Source organism: Felis catus, chromosome B3, assembly GCF_018350175.1.
Source record: "Felis catus isolate Fca126 chromosome B3, F.catus_Fca126_mat1.0, whole genome shotgun sequence".
NCBI lineage: Eukaryota > Metazoa > Chordata > Mammalia > Carnivora > Felidae > Felis > Felis catus.
The window spans coordinates 57,538,557-57,560,970 of NC_058373.1; the positions used below are offsets into that span (position 1 = coordinate 57,538,557).

At 37.1% G+C, this 22,414-nt stretch overlaps 2 long non-coding RNA genes across 2 annotated transcripts; one reads left to right on the forward strand and one right to left on the reverse strand.

Annotated features, from left to right (window-relative positions):
• Positions 1-734: 734 nt before the first annotated feature.
• LOC123385961 lies at positions 735-8,516 on the forward strand. The gene is made up of 5 exons (XR_006599274.1): positions 735-1,299; positions 1,877-1,921; positions 2,650-2,726; positions 8,056-8,210; positions 8,363-8,516. It is a non-coding gene; the product is annotated as an uncharacterized LOC123385961 (long non-coding RNA).
• A 584-nt stretch (positions 8,517-9,100) lies between these two features.
• LOC123385960 lies at positions 9,101-18,479 on the reverse strand. The gene is made up of 3 exons (XR_006599273.1): positions 18,319-18,479; positions 12,881-12,999; positions 9,101-9,236 (listed from the first exon to the last, which is right to left on the reverse strand). It is a non-coding gene; the product is annotated as an uncharacterized LOC123385960 (long non-coding RNA).
• Positions 18,480-22,414: the final 3,935 nt, after the last annotated feature.

The following is a 22,414-nucleotide window of genomic DNA, read 5'->3' on the forward strand; positions in this document are numbered from 1 at the left end:
AAATAAAAGTGGTGAGAGTGGACATCCTTATCTTGTTCCTGATCCTAGAGGAAAAACTCTTTATCACCATTGAGTATGATCATAGCTGTGGGTTTTTCAGATAAGGTATTTATTATGATGAGTTATGTTTAACAGAGATAATCTATTTTGTTGAGAGTTTTTATCATGGATGAATGCTACACTTTGTCAAATGCTTTTTCTACATCTATTGAGGTGATCGTGTGGTTTTTATCCCTCATTTATGTGATCTATGTTATGAGCCTGATTTGTGAATATTGACCCACCCTTGGATTCCTGGAACAAATCCCATTTGATTATGGTGCATGGTTTTTCTAATGTATTGTTGACTTTGGTTTACTAATGTTTTGTTGAAGATTTTTGCATCTATGTCCATCAGAAATCTTGGCCAGACTAATCAAGAAAAAAGAGAGGATTCAAATAAATAAAAAAAAAAAGAGAAGAAAAATTGACATCACTGAAAACAAGGTATATTAAATACCAACATATGGATAAATGGAAAAAATCCTAGAAACAATCTTCCAAAACTGAATCAGAAAGAAAAAGAAAATTTGAACAGACTTGTTACTACTAATTAAATTGAATTGGTAATCAAAAAACTCCCAGCAAACAAAAACCCAGGACCAAATGACTTCACAGGTGAATTCTATCAAACATTTAAGAAAGAGTTAATACCTACTCTTCTCAACCTATTCCAAAAAAAAAAAAAATGGAAGAGGAAGGAGAACTACTAAATATCTTCTACGAGGCCAGCATTACCCCAATACCAAAACCAGACAAAGACACTATTAAAAAAAACAGCCGATAGTCCTCAGCATAAAGCACAAAGGTCCAGGACAGCAATGTAGAAATGCTGCTCATGGTATACACACCATGCAATAGGAAAACACAGTAGTTTTTAGTCCTATACCAAAACCCTGTAAACCAGGAAATCAAACGTAAAAAACCTGGACCCTTATTTTATTTAAATACCTGAATCTGAATTACATAGAGGTGGCAGAATAAGCAATGGTTCAGATACAGGTGATCAATGGCTGATTTTGGCTTCCTAAGTCAGTCACTGTGCAAGAGAAATTCTGATGTTGACTTTGCCAAGAGTGGTCAACCTCTGGCTCCTGGCTCCTGGCTCCTGGCTCCTGTAACTGGAAGGGCCCCAAATACTGAATAAGGCAGAAATGATGACTACAATGGACACTTCTATTAGCTTTTTATTTACACGAACTTTCATAGAACCAGGATATTCACATATAAAAATGGAAATGGATATTGATCCCAAGCCAGGTAAGTTCTTTCTATAGTGTTTCTGTTATCCATACATTAAGGCATGGCAATACCAAAGTGGGGCAAACAGGTTCCAGTTGCCTGCTGTCTTAGCTTACCCTTCCTCAGCAGCAGCAGATAGTGAGACAAGGACACAGATACAGGTAGTTTATTTGGGTAGTGATCTTCAGGAAATACCAGTATAGTGAGATGAGACAGGAAAGGAAAGGAAGCTAATAGTGCATTATCAAGCCAATCACCACCAGGGAACTCTGAAGTTAAAGGAATCTTAACTCAGGTTATGCAGAGATTGCCCAGCTTAAATATTTCCACTGTGAACACTCATTGGCTGACAGTAGCCCTTGGCATGAATGCCACAATATATCCAAACTTTTGTAATGGGCTATTCAGCCGACTATGTTCCCCTGTCACCAGCAAGTATTGAAGGTATGTCTTAGAAACGAGCAATATAGGAACATCCCATGTGTATAAAAGGAATGAATAAAACAGATTGGGTGATCATGGAAATAGGAAGTTAAAGGCAGTCTCTCTCGTATGGTAGACAAATACTGAAAATCAAAGTTATTTCTTTCCTCAGGAGGAAGACATTGTTCCAAGAGGTGACTTACAGACTTTCGCTGGGGTAAAGAGGTTTTCCTAATACTACTTCTCAAAAAAATTTAACTGAAAGCATGTTTTCTCTGAAAACACAGTTCCATGAAAAGCCACCTAGGCTCTCTTACTGAAAACCAAGATGCCATCTCAGATCCCCAATACATTTGAGATAATTTAGAACTGTTATACTTCTCAAAATAATGACAGAATAGCTATGGCCTAAAGAAGACTTCTAACTCCAGTGTAGGACATCTTTCAATATTCCATAAGAACTGTTACTTGAAGGTTCTTCTAGCTTGTCAACCTTGAGACTATTTCCCTTTTTGAACCTCTTAGTGGTCAGTAACTGTGGTGAGTTCAGAAATGAGAAGGTATCAATGAGGTCAATCTGGTTACATGGAAAATGTATTTTTAATAATTATTTTGGTCTTTAAATTTTTTCTTAAACTATGATGCTATGCTTCATGTAGAACAACTTGAATATAAATAGATTCCAGTACTTTAAGACTGTTCTCTGATTTCTAGGGAATATATGTAATAGAATTTTATCCTAGTATATGGAATTTAATGAAGGTCAGTAGAGCTTCATTGTTAAGGCATCCTAAACTATTGATATGAATCTGTGTATTAAGTCCTCCAGATATTCATATACAATGAGATAATTTATCAAGACATTTACCAACTTAGGTAGCAAAACCTAGGGCAGATAATGAGGAATCAAAGAGGGCAAAATGAAATATTCAACTTCCATTTCAGAACCAGAAAATACCAGAGCAGAATGCATATAAAGGAGTTCACGTATGATGGTGTTGGGACACTCACTGGACGTTAAAGTAAGTCTGAGAAAATTATGTTTTTTTTATTGATATATTCTTGACATGTAATATTGTATTCATAGGTGTACAACATAATGACTTATATATATAAATTACTACAATAAGTTAACACTCACCACAACATAAAGTTACAAATTATTTTCTTATGAGAACTTTTGATATCAATGCCTTTAACTAATTTCAAATATATAACAAAGTATTGTTAAATATAATCAACATGCTGTACGTTATAACCCAGGACTTATGTATCTTAAAACTGGAAGTATGTATGTTTTGACTCCCTTCACCTACCACTGGCAACCATCAATCTGTTCCTGGGTATCTATGATGCTAGCTTTTATGTTTTTTTTTTTAATGTTTATTTATTTTTGAGAGAGAGAGCACAAACTGGGGAGGGCAGAGAGAGGGAGACAGAGGATCCCAAGCGGGCTTCATGCTGACAGCAGAGAGCCCAATGTGGGGCTCTAACTCATGAATGTGAGATCATGACCTGAGCCTAAGTCAGTTGCTTAACTGACTGAGCCACCTAGGCGCTCCTGTTTTCATGCTTTTTAGATTCCACATATAAGTGAGATCACATATTGACTATTGGCCATCTATATGGGTTCTTTAAAAATGGGCAGAGGGGGGCACCTGGGTGGCTCAATCAGTTAAGTGTCCAACTTCAGCTCAGATCATGATCTCACAGTTCGTGAGATCAAGCCCTTCATGGGGCTTTGCCAACAGCTCAGAGCCTAGAGCCTGCTTCAGATTCCATGTCTCCTTTTCTCTCTGCCTTCCCCCCACTTGTGCTCTCTCCCTCTCAAAAATAAGCAAATATCTAAAAAAAATTGTTTAAATGGGCAGAAGAAGTAAATAGACATTTTTTCTAATCTATTTGTGGTGTTCTTGCTGTTGAGATGTATATGAGTTTCTTATATATTTTAGATATAAACCTCTTATTTGATACCTGGTTACAAATACTTCTCCCATGTGGTAGGCTGCCTTTTTTGTTGTTGATGGTTTCTTTATTGTGCAGAGGCTTTTCAGTTTGATGTAGTTCCACTTGTATCTTTGCTCTTGTGGTCATATGCAAAACATCATGGTCTGTTTTGTCTGGTTATGTTTTCTTCTAGGAGTTTATGGTTTCAAGCATTAATGTCAAGTCAAATCTATTGTGAGTTCATTATTGTGTATGGTGTAAGATAGTGGTCCAGGTTCTTTTGTCTGTGTCTACCCAGTTTTTCTAGCACCATTTCTTTTTTGTTGTATTTTGATTTTTTGTTTGTTTTTGTTTTTGAGAGGGAGGAGGGGCAGAGGGAGAGGAAGAGAGAATCTTAAGAGGCTCCACACCCAGCATGGAGCCCAACACAGGACTCAATCTCATGACTGTTTAACCAACTGAGCCACCCAGGCATCCCCCAACACCAGTTTTTTAACGTTTGTTTATTTTTAGAGAGAGAGAGAGAGAGAACATGTGAACACATGGGGAGGGGAGGGGAGGGGAAGAGAGAGAATGTCAGTGTGCTCTGTACTGTCAGCCCAGAGCCTGACTCAGGACTTGCCCTCACAAACCATGAGATCATGACGTGAACCGAAATCAAGAGTCAGATGTTCAATTGACCGAGCCACCCAGGTGCCTCAACACCATTTCTTTCTTTTTTTGATTAAAAAAATTAATATTTATTTTTGAGACAGAGAGCACAAGTGGGGGAGGGGCAGAGCTAGAGGGAGACACAGGATCTGATGCAGGCTCCAGGCTCTGCAGTCTCAGCACAGAGACTGACAAGGGGCTCCAACTTGGGAACAGAGTGATCATCAGATCAGTCAGACGCTTAACCAACTGAGCCACCCAGGTGCGCCCCCTCCCTTGTTTTTAAATTTTTAATGGTAGAATTACACATACATTTTTTATTTCTTCTTGAAACCATTTAGTATTTTCCAATTTCCCTATAACAGCTTAAAATTTTATAATCTGAACAAAAAACACAATTCGCAGACCACATGATACTCTACGTGGAAGACCCAACAGATTCCACCAAAAGTCTGCTAGAACTGATGCATGAATTCAGCAAAGTTGCAGGATACAAAATCAATGTACAGCAATCAGTTTCATTTTTATACACCAATAAGCAACAGAGAAATAAAGAAACTGATCCCATTGACAATTGCACCAAGAACCATAAAATACCTACGAATAAACCTAACCAAAGATGTAAAAGATTTGTATGCTGAAAACTATAGAAAGCTTATGAAGGAAACTGAAGAAGACACAAAGAAATGGAAAAACATTCTATGCTCTATGTGTCTGTTTTTATCGCCATACCACACTGTTTTGATTACTATATCTTATAATTTGAAATCAGGAAGTGTGATGCCTCCAGATTTGTTGTTTTTCAAAATTTCTTTGACTCTTTGGGTGTTTTGTGGTCCTACAAATTTTAGGATTATTTCTGTGAAAAATACTATTGGAAATTTGATAGGGATTGTACTGAATTTGTATTTTGCTTTGGGTAGTAGAGACATTTTAACAATATCAATTCTTCCAACTCATGAGCATGGAATGTTTTTCTGCTTATTTGTGTGTTCAATTCTTTTCATAAGTGTCTTATAGTTTTCAATGTTCAAGTCTAACCTTGGTAAAATTTATTCCTAATTATTTTATTCTATTTGATGCAAATATGAATGGGATTGTTTTCTCATTTTTTCTTTCTCATAGGTTATTAGTGTGTAGATTTTTTTAAAATACTCATTTTGTATACTAAACCTTGATGGGGAGTGTCTGGGTAGCTCAGTTGGTTAAGAATCCAACTCTTGGTTTCAGCTCAAGTCCTAATCTCATGGTTTGTGAGACTGAGCCTCGCATCAAGCTCTGTGCTGACAACATGGAGCCTGCTTGGGAGTCTTGCTCTGTCCTTCCCCCTGCTCATGCTCTCTTTTTCAAAAATTAAAAAAAAAAAAATAAAACTTAACTGGATTTATTTATCAGTTCTACTAGTTTCTAGTGGATCATGAGGGTTTTATCAACTGTGAATACAGACAATCGTGCTCCCTTCTCAATTCAGATGCCTTCACCTCCTATCCCCCCAAGTTGATCTGGCTAAGACATTTAGTACTATATTGCATAAGAGTGGCAAGAATGAGCATTTTTGTCTTGCTCCTGATCTTTGAGAAAAACTTTCAGCTTTTCACCATTGAATATAACATTAGCTGTGGGCATGCCATATATAGTCTTTATTATGTTGTGAATTTTTATCATGGATGAATGTTGAATTTTGTAAAATGCTTTTTATGCATCTTTTGAGATGGTCATGCGACATTAATCCTTCATTCTGTTAATGGAGTATCACGTTGATTGATTTGTAGAGGTTTAAGCATCCTTGCTTCGTGGAATAAATCCCACTTAATTAGGGTGTATGATACCTTTAATGTGCTACTGAAATCAGTTTGCTAATATTTTGTTGAGATTTTTTGCATACATGTTCATCAGGGATATTGGATTGGAGGTTTGTTTTGTTTTGTTTTTCTGGTAGTGTGATTAGTTAGGATATCAAGGTGATGCTGGTCACATAAAAGAGGAAGGAAATCTTCCAAACTCATCTTATTTTTTGGAGGGACTTAAGAAGGATTGGTAGTAAATTTTTTAATGTTAGCCAGAATTCACCAGTGAAGCCATCTGGTCCTGGACTTTGTTTGTTGGAAGATTTTTGACTACTGATTCAGTCTCTTTAATAGTAGTCTGTTCAGACTTTTTATTTCTTTGACTCTGTCTTGGTAGGTTGTATGTTCCTAGGATTTCATTCATTTCTCTAGGGTGTTCAATTTGTTGGTGTGGCTCAATCAGTTAGGCATATGACTCTTGATTCCAGCTCAGGTCATGATCTCACAGTTCATAAGTGAGAACAAGCCCTATGTCTGGCTCTGCACTCACAGAGTGGGTCCTGCTTAGGATTCTTTCTCCTCTCTCTCTGCCCCTCTTCCCTGCTTGTGCTCTTTTATTCTCTCTCAAAATAAATAAGCATTTAAAAAATTAAAAATAAAAAATACAAATGAAACCAAGAGTGGGGTTTTTAAATTGTCTTTTTAGTCTCATTCATTTATTTCCACCTTATTTTTATTTACCTTCTTTTACTAACTTTGAGCTTAGTTTCTTCTTTTATAGTTCGTAAAAGTTCAGTTGTTTGAAATCATTTACATTTGTTGCTATGAATTTCTCTCTTAGAACTGCCTTTGCACATCACATGTGCCCCCCTTAATACCCATCATTTATATAATCCATCCCCCCACTAACCTCTTGTCCAATAACCCTCAGTTTGTTCTCTCTAGTTAAGAGTCTGTTTTCTGGTTTGCTTCTCTCCCCCACCCCATGTTCCTCTGTTTTGCTTCTTAAATTCTACATGAGTAAAATCATACATTCATCTTTCTCTGACAGACTTATTTCACTTAGCAGAATACACTCTAGTTACATCCACGTGTTGCAAATGGCACGATTTCATTTTTTTGATCACCAATATTCCATTGTGTGTGTGTATATATATGTCAGTCAATGGACATTTGGGCTCTTTCCATAATTTGGCTATTGATAACGCTGCTATAAACGTAGGGGTGCCTGTGTCTCTCTAAATCAGTATTTTTCTATCCTTTGGGTGAATCCCTAGTAGTGCAATTGATGGATTGTAGGGTAGTTCTATTTTCAACTTTTTGATGAGCCTCCATATTGGTTTCCACAGTGACTGCACTAGTTTGCATTTCCAACCAACAGTGCACCTATTGTTTCTTGTGTTATTGATTTTTTATTTGCATTTATTTCCCTAATGAACATTTTTTCATGTGTCTGTTGGTCATCTAGATGTCTTCTGCTCATTTTTTAACTGGATTGTGTTTTGGGTGTTGAGTTGAATAAGCTCTTTATATAGTTTGGATACTAGTCTTCTATCAGATATGTCATTTGCAAATATATCCTCCCATTCCATAGATTGCCTTTTAGTTTTGTTTACTTCACTGTGCAGAGGCTTTTTATTTTTATGTAATCACAACAGTTGCTTTTATTTACCTTGCCACAGGAGACATATCTACAAAAAGTTCCTAAATTGTGACCACTTTCTTATAGTATTCACAAAAATAAATTCAAAATTGATTAAAGACCTAAATGTGAGACTTGAAACCATAAAAATCCTAGAAGAGAACACAAGCAGTAACTCATTTGACATTGGTGAACATCTTTGTACTATTATTTTCAATTCTTTATCAGGTTCATTTATCTCCATTAAAGTTTACTTTTTGGAGACTTTATTCTTCTCATTTGAAACATATTCTTTTTTATTCTTTTTTCTTAATGCCTACCAAGAGATGTGTCCTCTGTATGGAAGCCCCAAAAGCTGGGGTGCCAGGTGTGTGCACAAGCTCCTTTCCTGAGGTTCCTGCAGCCATCCAGAGGAAGAGTGTGAACAGACACCTGCTAGCATCCAACATCTCTGGAGAGCACTGCATTCATCCCTTAAGGTTGTGTTAAAGGCTGAAACCTGAGAGGCAGTCATCCAATTTGAGATAAGCAATAGGCTGCTTTCATGGAAAGACTGGGAATTTCTGTTTGTTGCTACTACACTGTGCCCATGGGTATGCCTAATTAAGGCCTGTTTTTTTGTTTCTTACAGTCCTGTGATGTGTGAATGTAAAACCTACTGGCCACCAGATCTAGGCTAACAAGGTATGTCCCACTGGTGGAAGCCACAAAAATTGAGGCAGCCAACATGTACACAAGCTCTTTTTTTAATAGATAATGGAGCAAGACAGAGGGAGAGCACAAAGGTGATGCCTGCTGACCTCCCTGGTCTCTGAAAAGTATTGCTGTTGGCCCCTAGATATGTGTGAACCTAGAAGCCTGCTCCTGAGGCTGAAGCTTTTAAGACAAACAAATAGGACTCCTTTGTAGAAAGGCTAGGCCCATATCAGTGTGCTGCCTTTGTGCTGGGTGATGTTTGTTCTTGAAGGACTCATGAAGGTTTACCATGACTGTCTTTTCAGTCACAGGAGCCATCATAGTTTGATGTTTGGGCAACCCATGTCTCAAATGACAATTTTAAAAATTGGAGCACCAGATGTGGGATCCAAACCCTTTACTCCTCAGGGTGAAGCTGAGAGTTGTGAATTACCTCAAGATTATGTGTTGTCATGCCAGAGATGGGGTTTGTGATGAGCATGTGTCTCTGCTTCTACACATGTGGATGTGTTTTGATGTGTAGGAGTTGCTCAGCTAGCTTCTGAATTACTTTCAGAGGGAATTATTCTGTAAGTAGCTGTTGAGGTATATTCAGGAGCTTTTGAACTGGAACCTTAAACATTATCAGATTTAATCATTGCTACTGTAAATCTGTGATCTACTGACCCATGGCCTTTGGAATCTACCATGGACATTGATTCTATACCATATATTTCATTAGAAAACTTACGTTTTCACCGAGGTGCCTAGGACATTGTGCACATTCAACTTCTCTCTGTAACTTCATCAAAGTACAGAAACATCATTTTCTGCAGAAAAACATTCAGAATACATAGGCAAATAGCTGGATATGGTGAAACATTTAATATTGATACGGGGCCACTTGTTTGTGATCAGAGGGTGAAACTTTAGCCCTTCAGCATGAAAACCACATGTACCCAGGTAAATGATCTGCCTTGCATAGGAAATCTGATCTAGAGGTAATCATGGAGGAGTGCCAGTAATTTCTTATTGAAGATTGCAAAGTATATTAGACTTTTTGAAATAAGATAGTTCTAAATGAAAATATTTCTTTGGATGTCTCTGTAATATATACATCTGAAGTTCTGTATATTCCTATGCATGGTTTTCCTTGTCTGCTAAACAAATAGAGCCTGACTCCACTGAAGAACAAAGGACTGAACTGGAAAAGCCGATGCAGCTATACAGCAGTCATTGAATATAGAAAACGAAAGATTAAGTGAACTGCCATAATAGAACAGTTTTCAGGCATTTTTCTCCCTGTGGTATCCTTGTCTCTTCTAGCTTGGGAAGATACTACAAAACTCTAGGGAAGGTGAGAAAATCGCTTTACGGGAACAAAAGAATCCTCAGGGTGGTTACATACTAGACTAAAAACTATAAGAGCAAGTGAATGAAGACAGGCAGAAATGGTCAAAAACGGATGCAACAAAATGTTCATGTGAAAAAATATTGCCTGAATGCATTGCAGTCACAGTAAGGATTGGATCACTTGTAATTCCCAGTTAACTGTCACTTTACATAGTGTAAATAATCTGGAACATTAAAAGTATGGGATTGATATTTAAAAAGATGACTTCCAAGCCACAGATAACTTGTATTGGAATCTCCTACAAGCGTGATGCTGGGCCCAGTAAAGCCACAGTGGTGTAAGAACAGGCAGGGGTCCTCAGGTTAGCCTACAATGTCCGTACTTGTTAAACTCAGGCGAGACATTTTTCTTCCTGTTGCAAATAGGATTACAATCTGTGGGTCATCAATCACACAGTGGCTATAGCAATCCAAATAGTCCAAACAGGAGTTGCATTTAGAGGTGGGAATGACTGAGAAATGGGAATCTGTTGTTGCCCTTTGAGAAGACAGAAGTGATTTAATTTGTGGGCAGTATATAAACATCCACTTATATTTATGTTAAATGAATAGCTCACAGAATTTCTTATTTATGAAAAAAATTAATGGAACCATATTTACAGCCCAGCAATTAAATAATTCTTTTTTTAATGTTTATTCATTTTTCAGAGAGGGAGACAAGAGATCCAAAGCAGGCTCTGGACTGACAGCAGAGAGCCTTACGTGGAGCTCAAACTCATGAACCATGAAATCACGACGTAAGCCAAAATTGGACACATAACACACTGTGCCACCCAGGCACTCCAGGATAATTCTGAATAATTTACGTGTATTCCTTCTTTGTTTAGCACCACAGTCCTGAAGATGACCACGTTGGAAAAGTAAGAGGAGCAGCTATATACTAGCTGCCTTGCCCCTCCCCCAGACCCAGCACACCAAGAGCTCTCCCCTGAACCTATGGTTCCTCCAGTGGGAAAAGAAAGACCAGAGTGAACATCCAGTGCCTTCACCTTGTACAACCAGATTACTTAACCACAGCATACAAGAAGCTACATAGCCTGACCTACAGAGAACACAGCTGATGGCTTTTTCCATCTGGACAGGGTATTATTGAATGCATACTTTCCTGAGTCAGGTCCCCAAACAATGAGAAGTATAAACCTTGATGCCATGCCAGCACAGGAAAGTAAATTTATAGCCCCACATGCAGCTGAATATAGTACCTAGTCTCCACCATCCAGGAAGCCTGACCAGAGAACCAGGCAATCAAGGAGCCTGGTCTAGAATCTCATTTGGACAGTGAAAAAAGCCAGAAATCCAATTCAAGTGTTCTCAGACCCTGAGAGCAAGGCTAATCTTGCCCAAGGATGTTACCAACTGACACATCCAGAACTCTAAGCCAAGAGGATGGATAAAGGACTGCCTCTTCCAAAGTGAATGTGTAAACTATGGAAAAGAAGATTGCTTATTCAAATATTCATATACCTACATTAGGAATAATGGGTCACAAAATAATCAGGTAAACATTACACTACCAAAGAAAACAAACCCCAATAACTATAAACTATCAAAGAATTCAAAATAATCCTCTTACGTTTAGTGAACTATACAAAAACACAGACAACTGCAGGAAATTAGGAAAGTAATACATAAGCAAAATGAGAAGATCAACAAATAAAAAACCACCAGAAACCTTAGAGCTGAAAAATACAATTTATGAACTGAAGAATTTGATAGAGTTTCAACATCAGACTCAACCTTACAGAAGCTAGAATTAGTGAGATAGAATATAGGACATTTGAAATTATTCAGTCAGAAGAACAAAAAGAAAAAATGGAAAAGGGGATGAAAGCTAACAAGACTATGAGACACAATCAAAGGAAACAAATCCATCTCATAGGAATTCCAGAAATAGAAGATAAAAAGGACAGAAAGTGAATTTAAAATAATAGCTGGACTCTTGCCAAAAATGGAAAGAGAAATGAATATCCACATCCATAAGGCCCCAAAGACCCCAGGCAGATTTCTCAATAGAAACTTTCCAGACGAGGAGAGAGAAGGTACTGACATATTCAAACTACTGAGAGAAAAAAGCCTGTCAACCAAGAATTCTATAACTGTAAAAACCTTCCTTCAGAAATAAATAAGCAATAATGGGTTTCCTGAGCAAACAAAAGCAGAGGGAATTCATTAGGATCAGACATGCCCTACAAGAAATGAAGGCAGTTCTCTGAGTTGAAAGAAAAAGATGCTAATTAACATCATGAAAGCATAAGAAGGTAGTGCAAAACTCACTGGGTAATTCACTTACTACTCTAGACTAAAAGTTAATTATTTTAGTTATGATTATTTTGTTAATATATTATGGACAAGAAATATAAAATTATGCAAACTATAATATCAATAATGGAAAGTGTGAGGGGAAGAGAAGTAATAGTTTAAAGTTTTGGAATGCTGTCAAAGTTAGGTTATTATTGGTTAAAATAGGGTATTTAGATTTTATGTAAGCCTCATGGTAACAAGGAAAAACCCTGTAGTAATCACACAGAAGAACATGATAAAGAAGTCAAAGCATACTAACAAAAGACATCAAAACACACACACAAAAGCAGAATAAGAGACAAGAAACAATCTACAAAGAGCCAGAAAAAAATTTACAAAATGGCAATAAGTCCTTACCTGTGAATAATTCCTTTGTATAGGAGAGATTTTTTTATTCAACAATACAATGTGTACAAGATATATATATTTTTGCCTTAAAGACACACACTATGATTGAAGGAATGGATACCATTAGGCTGATGCCAAAGACAAGGGTAGTTCAAGGCAAACAAATATGACAGGTCAATAGTCCTGATAAAGGTAGATTTTAAAAATTATCAAAACTAACAAACTGAAGTCAAAACATTAAAAGCATAATTCACCATGTTCAAGTGACAGTTATCTGACAAGGATGCAAATAAACCAATGTGATACAGCACATTAATAGAAAATCCTGTGATCATCTCGAGATGAAAAACAGCCTTTTATAAAATTCAACATTATAAAAATTGTTAATAAATTAAGTATAGAAAGAACATACCTCAATGTAGGAAATGCCATATCTGACAAGCCCACAGCTAACATCATACTCAGTGGTGAAAAGTTGAAAGCTTTTCCTGTATCAGGAATAAATGTTTACTTCTCCTGTTTAACGTAGTACTGGAAGAACAAATCAAAGCAATCAGAAAAAAAAAAAGACATCAGAATTGGAATGTAGAAGTAAAATTATCTGTATTTACAGATGGACTAATTTTACATATAGAAAATCCTAAAGACATTACCCTCAAATTTTTAGATCTAATCAACAAATGAAATTTACAGTATACAAAAATAACATACAAAAATCAGTTACATGTTTATACACTAACAAATTATCTGAAAAAGAAATCAATCCCACTTAAAATAGCATCAAATAACAACAAAATGCTAATAAATTTAACCAAGGAGTTGAAAGAGCTCTGCTATAAGATGCTGATTTTTAAAAAACTGAGAATGACACAAATAAATGGAGAGGTATCTCATGTTCATGGACTGGAAAATATTAAAATGTCCTTACTATCCAAAGCCATCTATAGATTTAATGAAATCCCTATCAAGATTCCAATGTATTTTTTTGGGTCGTCTGGGTGGCGCAGTCGGTTAAGCATCCGACTTCAGCCAGGTCACGATCTCTCGGTCCGTGAGTTCGAGCCCCGCATCAGGCTCTGGGCTGATGGCTCAGAGCCTGGAGCCTGTTTCCGATTCTGTGTCTCCCTCTCTCTCTGCCCCTCCCCCGTTCATGCTCTGTCTCTCTCTGTCCCAAAAATAAATAAATGTTGAAAAAAAATTAAAAAAAAAAAAGATTCCAATGTATTTTTTTAACTAAAGTAGAAAAAAAAAAAAAAACAACTAAACTTTATGAGACCATAAAACATCTGGAATAGTCAAAGCAATCCTGAGAAAGAAAGCAGGATGCCACGCACTTCCTGGTTTCAAGTTATAAAGCTTTAGTAATCAAAACTATGTTAGTGGCATAAAAAGAGACCAATTAAGAGCAACAGAATTGACAGCCCATAAACCCATCTATATATGCTCAACTAATATTTAACAAGGGAGCCAAGGGGCACCTGGGTGGCTCAGTCGGTTAAGCGTCCGACTTTGACTCAGGTTCACGATCTCGCGGTCTGTGAGTTCGAGACCCATGTCAGGCTCTGGGCTGATGGCTCAGAGCCTGGAGCCTGCTTCTGATTCTGTGTCTCCCTCTCTCTCTGGCCCTTCCCCGTTCATGCTCTGTCTCTCTCTGTCTCAAAAATAAATAAACGTTAAAAAAAAACAAACAAACAAGGGAGCCAAATAATACTCAATGAAGAGAAAATAGTCCCTTCAATAAATGATTCTGGAGAAGTTGAATATATAAAATAAGGAAATTAGACCACTATCTTAAACCACTCACAAAAATTAACTCAAAATTAAAGACTTAAATGTAAGTCCTGAAACCACAAAACTTTTAGAAGAAAACATGAAAAAATCTCCTTGACCTGGGTCTTGGACATGATTTCTTAGATTAAGGTACAAGCAACAGTATCGATATAAATAAATAGGACTACATAAAGCTAAAAAGCTTCTGCACATAGAAATGATAAATAAAATGAAAAACCCACAGAATGGGAAATATTTGCAAAGCTTACATCTTTTTTTGTTTTGGGTGTAGAATTTGGTAACTCATCACTTACATATAACACCCAGTGTTCATCACAAGTACCCTGTTTAACCCCATCACCTATTTAACCATCCTCCCACCCACTCCCTCTCCAATAACCCTCAGATTGTTCTCTATAGTTAAGAGTGTGTTTCCTGGGTTGCCTCTCTTTTTTTTCCCAATCTTCATCATTTTTGTTGCTTAAATTCCACATATAAGTGGAATCATGGGATATATATATATTTTTTTGCTTAGCATAATACATTCTATTTCCATGCATGTTGTTGCAAATGGCAAGATTTCATTCTTCTTAATGGCTGAAAAATATTCTATTGTATATTTACCACCTCTTCCTTGTCCATTCATCAGCTGATGAAATTTGAGCTCTTTCCATAATTTGGCTATTGTTGATAATGCTGCTATGAACTTTAAATCAGTATTTTTGTATCCTTTGGGTAAGTACCTAGCAGTACAATTGCTAGATTGTAGGGTAGTTCTATTTTTAACTTTCTGAGGAACCCGCATACTGTTTTCCACAATGTATATACACCAGTTTGCATTCCCACCAACAATGTAGGAATGTTCCCCTTTCCTGGCATCCTCACCAACACCTGTTGTTCCTTGTGTTGTTGATTTTAGCCTTCCTGCCAGGTGTGAGGTGATACCTCATTGTAGTTTTGATTTGTATGTCCCTGATGGTCAGTTATTTTGAGCATATTTTCATGTGTCTTTTGGCCATTTGCATGTCTTCTTTGGAGAAATGTCTTATTCATGTCTTTTGCCTGTTTTTTAACTGGATTGTTTTTTTTGGGTGTTGAGTTTTATAAGTTCTTTATGTATTTTGGATAATAACCCTTTATCTGTTATATCATTTGAAAATATCTTCTCCCATTGTGTAGACTGCCATTTACTTTTGTTGATTGTTTCCTTTGCTCTGCAGAAGCTTTTTCTTTTGATGAAGTCCCAACAGTTGATTTTTGCTTTTGTTTTCCTTGCTTCTGGAGACCTATCCAGTAAGAAGTAGCTATATCCGATGTCAAAGAGGTTACTGCCTTTGTACTCTCTAGGATTTTAGGGGTTTCAGTCCTCACATTTAGGTCTTTCATCCATTTTGAATTTATTTTTGTGTATGGTGTAAGAAAGTGGTCCAGGTTTATTCTTTTGAATGTTACTGTCCAGTTTTCCCAACAACAAAAAAAAGAAGCAAGCAATTTCTTAAGAATGCATGAATGAATGAATGAATGAATGAATGAAAGAAATCCTGTGGGGGAAACTGAGTAGCTCAGTTGGTTAAGCATCTGACTCTTGATTACAGTTTAGGTCATGATCTCACAGTTCATGAGATCCAGCCCAGGGTCAGGCTCTGCACTTACAGCATGGAGACTGCTTAGGAGTATCTCTCTTCCTCTTCCCCTCCTCTCTCAGTCTTCCTCTCTCAAAATAAATAAATGCTTTTAAAAATAAATATACTTTGAAAAATAATGTTGTAAAAAAAATAAAAATTAGGGGTGCATAGGTAGCTCAGTTGGTTAAGCATATGACTCTTGATTTCAGCTCAGGTTATGATCTGAATATTACTGAGTTAAAGCCCTGCATTCTCTCTCCCTCTCTCTCTCTCCGCACTTCCCATGCCCACATGCATTCACTCTCTCTCAAAATAAAACTTATAAAAGATTAATTGCCCATATAGTTGTCAGTTCATTTTTTGATTTTCTATTCTATTGATCTGTGTCTACTTCTTTGATCACTACAGCTTTGTAATATAACTTGAAGTCTAGAGTTTTAATGCCTCCAACTTTGCTTTTCTTTTTCAAGATTGCCTTGGCCATCAGGGTCTTTTCTTGTTCCATACACATTTTATGATTATTTATTCTAACTCTGTGAAAAATGCTGTTGCTATTTTTTTTTAGTTTATTTTGAGAGAGAGAGTGCAATGAGCAAGGAAGGGGTAGAGCAAGAATCCCAAGCAGGCTCTGTGCTGTCAGCATAGGGCTTGATCCCACAAACCATGAGACCATGACCTGATCCAAGATCAAGAGTCCCACACTTAACTGACTGAGCCATCCAGGTGCTCCAAGAAAGCTGCTGATATTTTGATAGGGATTGCATTAAATGTGTTATGTTGCTTTGGGTAATGTAGACATTTTAACAGTATTTGTTCCTCCAGTCCATTAGCATGGACTGTCTTTCCATTTCCTTATATCCTCTTTAATTCCTTTCATCAGTGTTTTATAATTTTCTGAGTAAAGGTTTTTCACATCTTTGGTTAGATTAATTCCTAATTATATTATGGTTTTTGGCACAATTGAAAAGGTATTTATTCCTTAATTTCCCTTCCTGCTGCTTCACTATAGATGTATAGAAATTATAAAATCTATTTTATTTGAGAAAAATGTTTAAAGTTATCTTAACAAAGTTTTTCTTCTCTCTACTGGTAAGTATACTATAATGACATACAACCATTTGGAAATACTGTCTAAATTTTGGAGGCTCACATATGTGGAGGAAATGAAACCAATACCGACTGTGCATCAAAGAATATAAATAAAGAGTCGCTATGTGGCCAAGCAGAGCTAACTTCCCTGGGAAACTTCAGTTTTAGGAGCAGTAGGGCTACTGACCTATCTAGTTTTGAAGAACAAAACTGCCTGGCTTCAAGTGCCAGGCAAGCTTATTCCAATCAACCATGGTGTATCCTATTAGCCATAAGTTAATTCACCATGGTTAAATGTTGCTCAGTGCCTCTTATAATGGCCTTTTAAGTCAAAGTGCATCCTGTTCGGTTTTGTTTTTTTGATAATGAGGTCTGATTTACTTACGTTTTTATTTTCTAACTGCTACTTTAATATTCATTTGCATACAAGAATAACAAGCTTCCTTTAGTGTGTAATATCATTGGCTTAATCTCTACACACAAAATGATGCAGGATTTTGCAAAAGGGCAGATCTGTAACCTATTTAGACTAGAAAGGTACAGGTCCATTGTGTCCAGTTACTTGCCACAGCAAAACTTGGACTTTCAGGTGGCCACTTTAAACACCTGTTACTCAGAATCTAACCATATCTGGAAAACCTCCCTAAAATGAACATAATTCTCCCTGTGAACTCAGAATCCTTCCCCAAATCCACTACATTTTTTGCCAAGTTCCATTATCTTTCCTTAAAAGCTGAAATCTTTAATGTCTACTTATTAATGGGTAGAAACTTTTAGAAAGTAAAGTACTATGTAAAGTACTACATGGATCATCACCAGACTATTGTTGCCCTACCCCTCATCTGTACATTATTGTCTATCTGCATCCTTGTCCAGCCACAAGCATGGCTTCCCCTGGCTATTCTGCCTACTGTCTTCACATGGGGGCAGTACTCAGGAGTTCATGGTCATCTCTCTGCACTTATATATTCTGTCTGAGAGGCTCTTTAGAGCGTTCACCTCCAAAAATAGCTTCACGAGTACCCCTTTCAGAGAATGGAAGATGGGAATTTATTCACTGACTCTTATCTTGCACTAGTAAAAATTATCCTTTGTGGATTTAACACCCCCTTTTCATTTGGGCTACTACTGTATGTGGGCTGAGTGGCATTCCAAAGTTCCAAGAAAAGAAAAGCTTAGAGATAAGACCATCACTTTAACCAGAAAGCCATAATCAAATCTGAGAACTGTTTACCACAGTTAAAATTGCTATCATTGTTAGAAAAAGGGGATAGCTCCTAGAACTCCAATAGAATCAGCTACTGAGGTGCTCTCTTTTACTCCTCAAACTAAAATAACCCTGATAATCAGTTGTTGAAATACCTACTATGGTACAGAATTTTGAGATTTCCCTGATTTTCCAGTTCTCAAGGAACAAAGGATCCAGCCACGTGGATTGGCTCCTCCTTATAGCTCCTGGTGGACACATGGACTCTTCTTCAGCTCATCCATTCCACTTGCTTCAGGCATCTATGCTAGTGAGTCACTTGTGCTAGAAGAGAGCACAAAGAGCTACTTGAAGATTGACTTCTAGCATGGTAGAATGAGAACTTTGGTGAACTCTCCCACAAAAACTACGAAAATAACTGGCACACCAACTAAAATCAGCCAGTTCTGAACCCTGGTAATTAATTAAGATATTGAACTGAAATCATCTATCCAGAGGAAATTGTGAACCTCAGTAAAATTGTGAATTTCTTTTTTAATTTTATCTTCTTAAATTTTTAACTTGGGGTTATTCTCATTTCCCTCTCTAACCACCTCAGTCGGGCAGTAGCTATAAAACCCAACAGCCTCAAAGTTCATGACCTCTTTTGCAGATGCTTTAAATGCAACATCCCCATAGCACAACCAATATTTTGTTCCAACTTAAAGCTTTTTGGGAAATCTCTATTTCAAGTGTATTGTGTCAATTTGATTTTATCTCAGGGGAAAAAAGTCTCTAACCCTAGAGCATTACCAAAACAATATAATCTGCTGGAATATTGCACCTGCCTAAGATTGTGATTTTAGTTGCAGAAAATAAGAGCTTAGCCAGGAATTCAAGAGTAAAGTCTAGAAAACTAAAAAGCCAAAGAAACTTTTATGAAAGCCTGAGCTTATTCCTCAGGGTCTGTATGGTAAAGGAGAAGTTTCTCACCTCTGACCTTGAGATTGTGTGAAAGGAGGAAATAAAACACTAAAAGTTGAAGACATGCCTTATCACATATATCCCCTGTAAAATGTTGGAAGACATACAGGTAATTAAGATAATCTTCTGATCAGTTATTGGCTGATGACTAAATTATACTGATACAGAGATGACCATTAAGAAGCGAGATTTAAAAATAAGAATTAATTTCTGGTTCAAGATAGCAATGCACAAGGATCTCAAGGAACTCACCCCCACTCATGGACACACTAAATCTATAGCTATATTCAGAATAATTCTCTGCAATTTTCCCAAAAAGTGGTGGAGGGACTTACATACCAGATCAATACAGGTAGGAGAGGATGAGACACAATCCCATAAACCCCATTTCTTTTGTGACAACCTACAATAGGAAGGAAACTCAACTTCCAGCTCTTTCCTGAGTGGTTAGGCATTTGAACGCCATATCTGGTATCTCAAAATTTAAGATCTATAACTGAAATATGGGCCCCCAAAACATTGAGCTTTGAAAGCCAATGGGGGTTTGCACCCATGAAACTAAGGCAATATTAAATTGAGAAGCAGTTCTTAAAGGGCTCTCATAGATTCACCATGGCTAACACACTATAGGTATTTACTAATACCCTATCCTCTGAGATACTGATTATTCTTAATACCTCCCAGTTATGAGTATGTGTAAGACCTAAGAAAGCTGCTTGGACAATAATAAACTTTTGGGAGGCAATAATAACCTAGGACAGGAATAAACAAAAACTTTCATCTCCTATGAAGGCCATTACTTCAAGAGTAGGAAGGTGGCTCATTTACCTAATGCAACAAACCAGCTAATACAGAAAGGAAAATGATAAAATCTCTAAAAAGTCCTTAGTGAAATTGAGATAAGTGATTTACCTGATAAAAAATTACATATTACAGTCATAATGATGTTACTGAGGTCAGGAGAACAATGCATGAACAAAGTGAGAATTTCAACATGAGACAGAAAATGTAAGACAGTAACAAAGAGAAATCACAGAGTTGAAATCAGAATAATTCACCACACAAATACAATAGAGGGAGTCACAACAGACTAGATGAAGGAGAAAAAAGAATAAGTGAACTTGAAGACAAGCCAATGGAATTGATACATCAGAGCAACAAAGAGTAATGAAAAAGAGTGAACATACCTTAAGAGACTTATAGGACAACATAAAAAGAGAAGAGAGAGGAAAAAGTGGCAGAAAGCTTATATGAAAAATAATGGCTAAAAAATGTCCCTAACTTAAGGAGGAAAATCACCCAAATCCAGAGAGAAATCTGAAGAAATCCACACCAAAGCACATATTCGTTGTCAAAAGGTAAAAACAAGAATGAGAATCTTAAAAGCAAAAGAAAGCAACCTATTACATACATAACCTATATGATTATTAGATTTTTTGCAGAAACTTTGCAATCCAGGAGGAAGTAGCACAATATATTCAAAGTGCTGAAATAAAGAACAAAAAAACTTCCAATGAGAACACTCTGCCTGTCAAAGTTGTCCTTCAGAATTGAAGGAGAATTGGCTTTTCAGACCAGCAAAATCTAAAGGAGTTTGTCACTAATAGATAGGATTTCCAATAAATGATAAAGAAAATTCTTTAAGCTGAAACAAAAATGGTCTAACTAGTAAAAGGAAGACATTAAAGTATAAATTCCATTGGTATAACTATGTGTGCATAAATTCAAGTAATCTAATTGATGAGGGTATGACAATCACTTATAAATCTATGAAAACTAAAGACAAAAGTAGTAAAAATAACTATAATGTGTTAATGGATATACAAGAAAAAATAGTACATCAGAAACATAAAACATGGGGTGGGGATAATAATATAGAGCTTTATAATGCATTTGAATTTAAGTTATCACCTTAAACTGATTTTTAAAAATACAAGCCTTATGGTAACTACATGGCAAATCTATAGAAGATACAAAAAAGATAAAATGATCTAAGCATACCACTACAGATAATCATCAAATCATCAGATCACTAAGAAGATGATAGCAAGGGAAGAAGAATGAAGGAATTCCAAAAAAGGAAAATGGTTAACAAAACAGTAATATGTTTATTAGTAATTACTTTAAATATAGGGACTAAATTCTCCAATCAAAAGACACATGGCTAAGTGGGTTTAAACAAAAAAGGAAGATCAATCTGTATGTTACCTACAAAAATCTCAAAATAGGAGCTTGGGAAGATGGCAGAATAGGAGGATCCCGAGCTCTCCCTGTCCCATGTTTACAAGTAGTCATCATCCACATCCAAGTTAATAAACCAGAGTGATCTGAAGACTGGCAGAACAAACTCCATAGCTAAATACAGTGAAGAAACAGCATCTAAAAGATTAGGAAGGTCAGAAAGGCAAAAGGAGGCTGCCCACAGGAGAGATGGAGCTGCACACAGGAAGGGCAAAACAGGCCCTCACATGGGGAAGGATAATACCCATAACATTTGGCTCTAAAAACCAGAAAGTCTGGGTGACTTGGTGGCTCAGTCAGTTGAGCATCCTACTCTTGATTTTGGCTCAGGTGGTGGTCTCAGTTTTCATGAAATTGAGCCCCGCTGTCAGTGCAGAGCCTGTTTGGGATTCATTGTCTGTCTGTCTGTGTCTGTCTGTCTCTCTCTCTCTCTCTCTCTCTCTCTCTCTCTCTCTCTCTCTCTCTCTCAAAATAAATAAATAAATAAAAACTTAAGTAAAAATAAAAATAAATAAAAACCAGAGGGGCTGTATTTTGTGAGTTTTTTAAACCAGTAGGACTTGGAGTCCTGAACTTTAAAAGTCAGCTGACTCAGCAATGGATGAACCAGGAGAGAAGGTGATACTGGGTTAGTGCCTCCTCCCCTTAAAGAGACAGCAGCCTTCACAGAGAGGCAACATAAAAAGGGCAGTTTACACAACACTGGGGTCAAATGGGAGACAGATCTGTTCATCCTGGCTTCTTAGTGTGTTGGGGGAGTTCTCCAAAAATGAGGGAGATGGAAGGTGCTATTTTCCTCTCTAGCCACCCAGCATAAACACAGAGGCACCTGTGGGAGCAGGGCTACACAGACCCTTGCTACCTAACCTGCTACCAGTGCACCATGCCCACAATGTCTTCTGCAGAATCACCCACCCCAAGCCTACTAGCTTTGGCCCTGGGCTCAGGGAAAACTTTGTTAGCACCCTGCCCAGCTAGCAGGTGCACAACTGCCAGTATGTACTGGTACCCAGACACCTCACTGTGCCCAGCCACCACATCCAACCCCTGT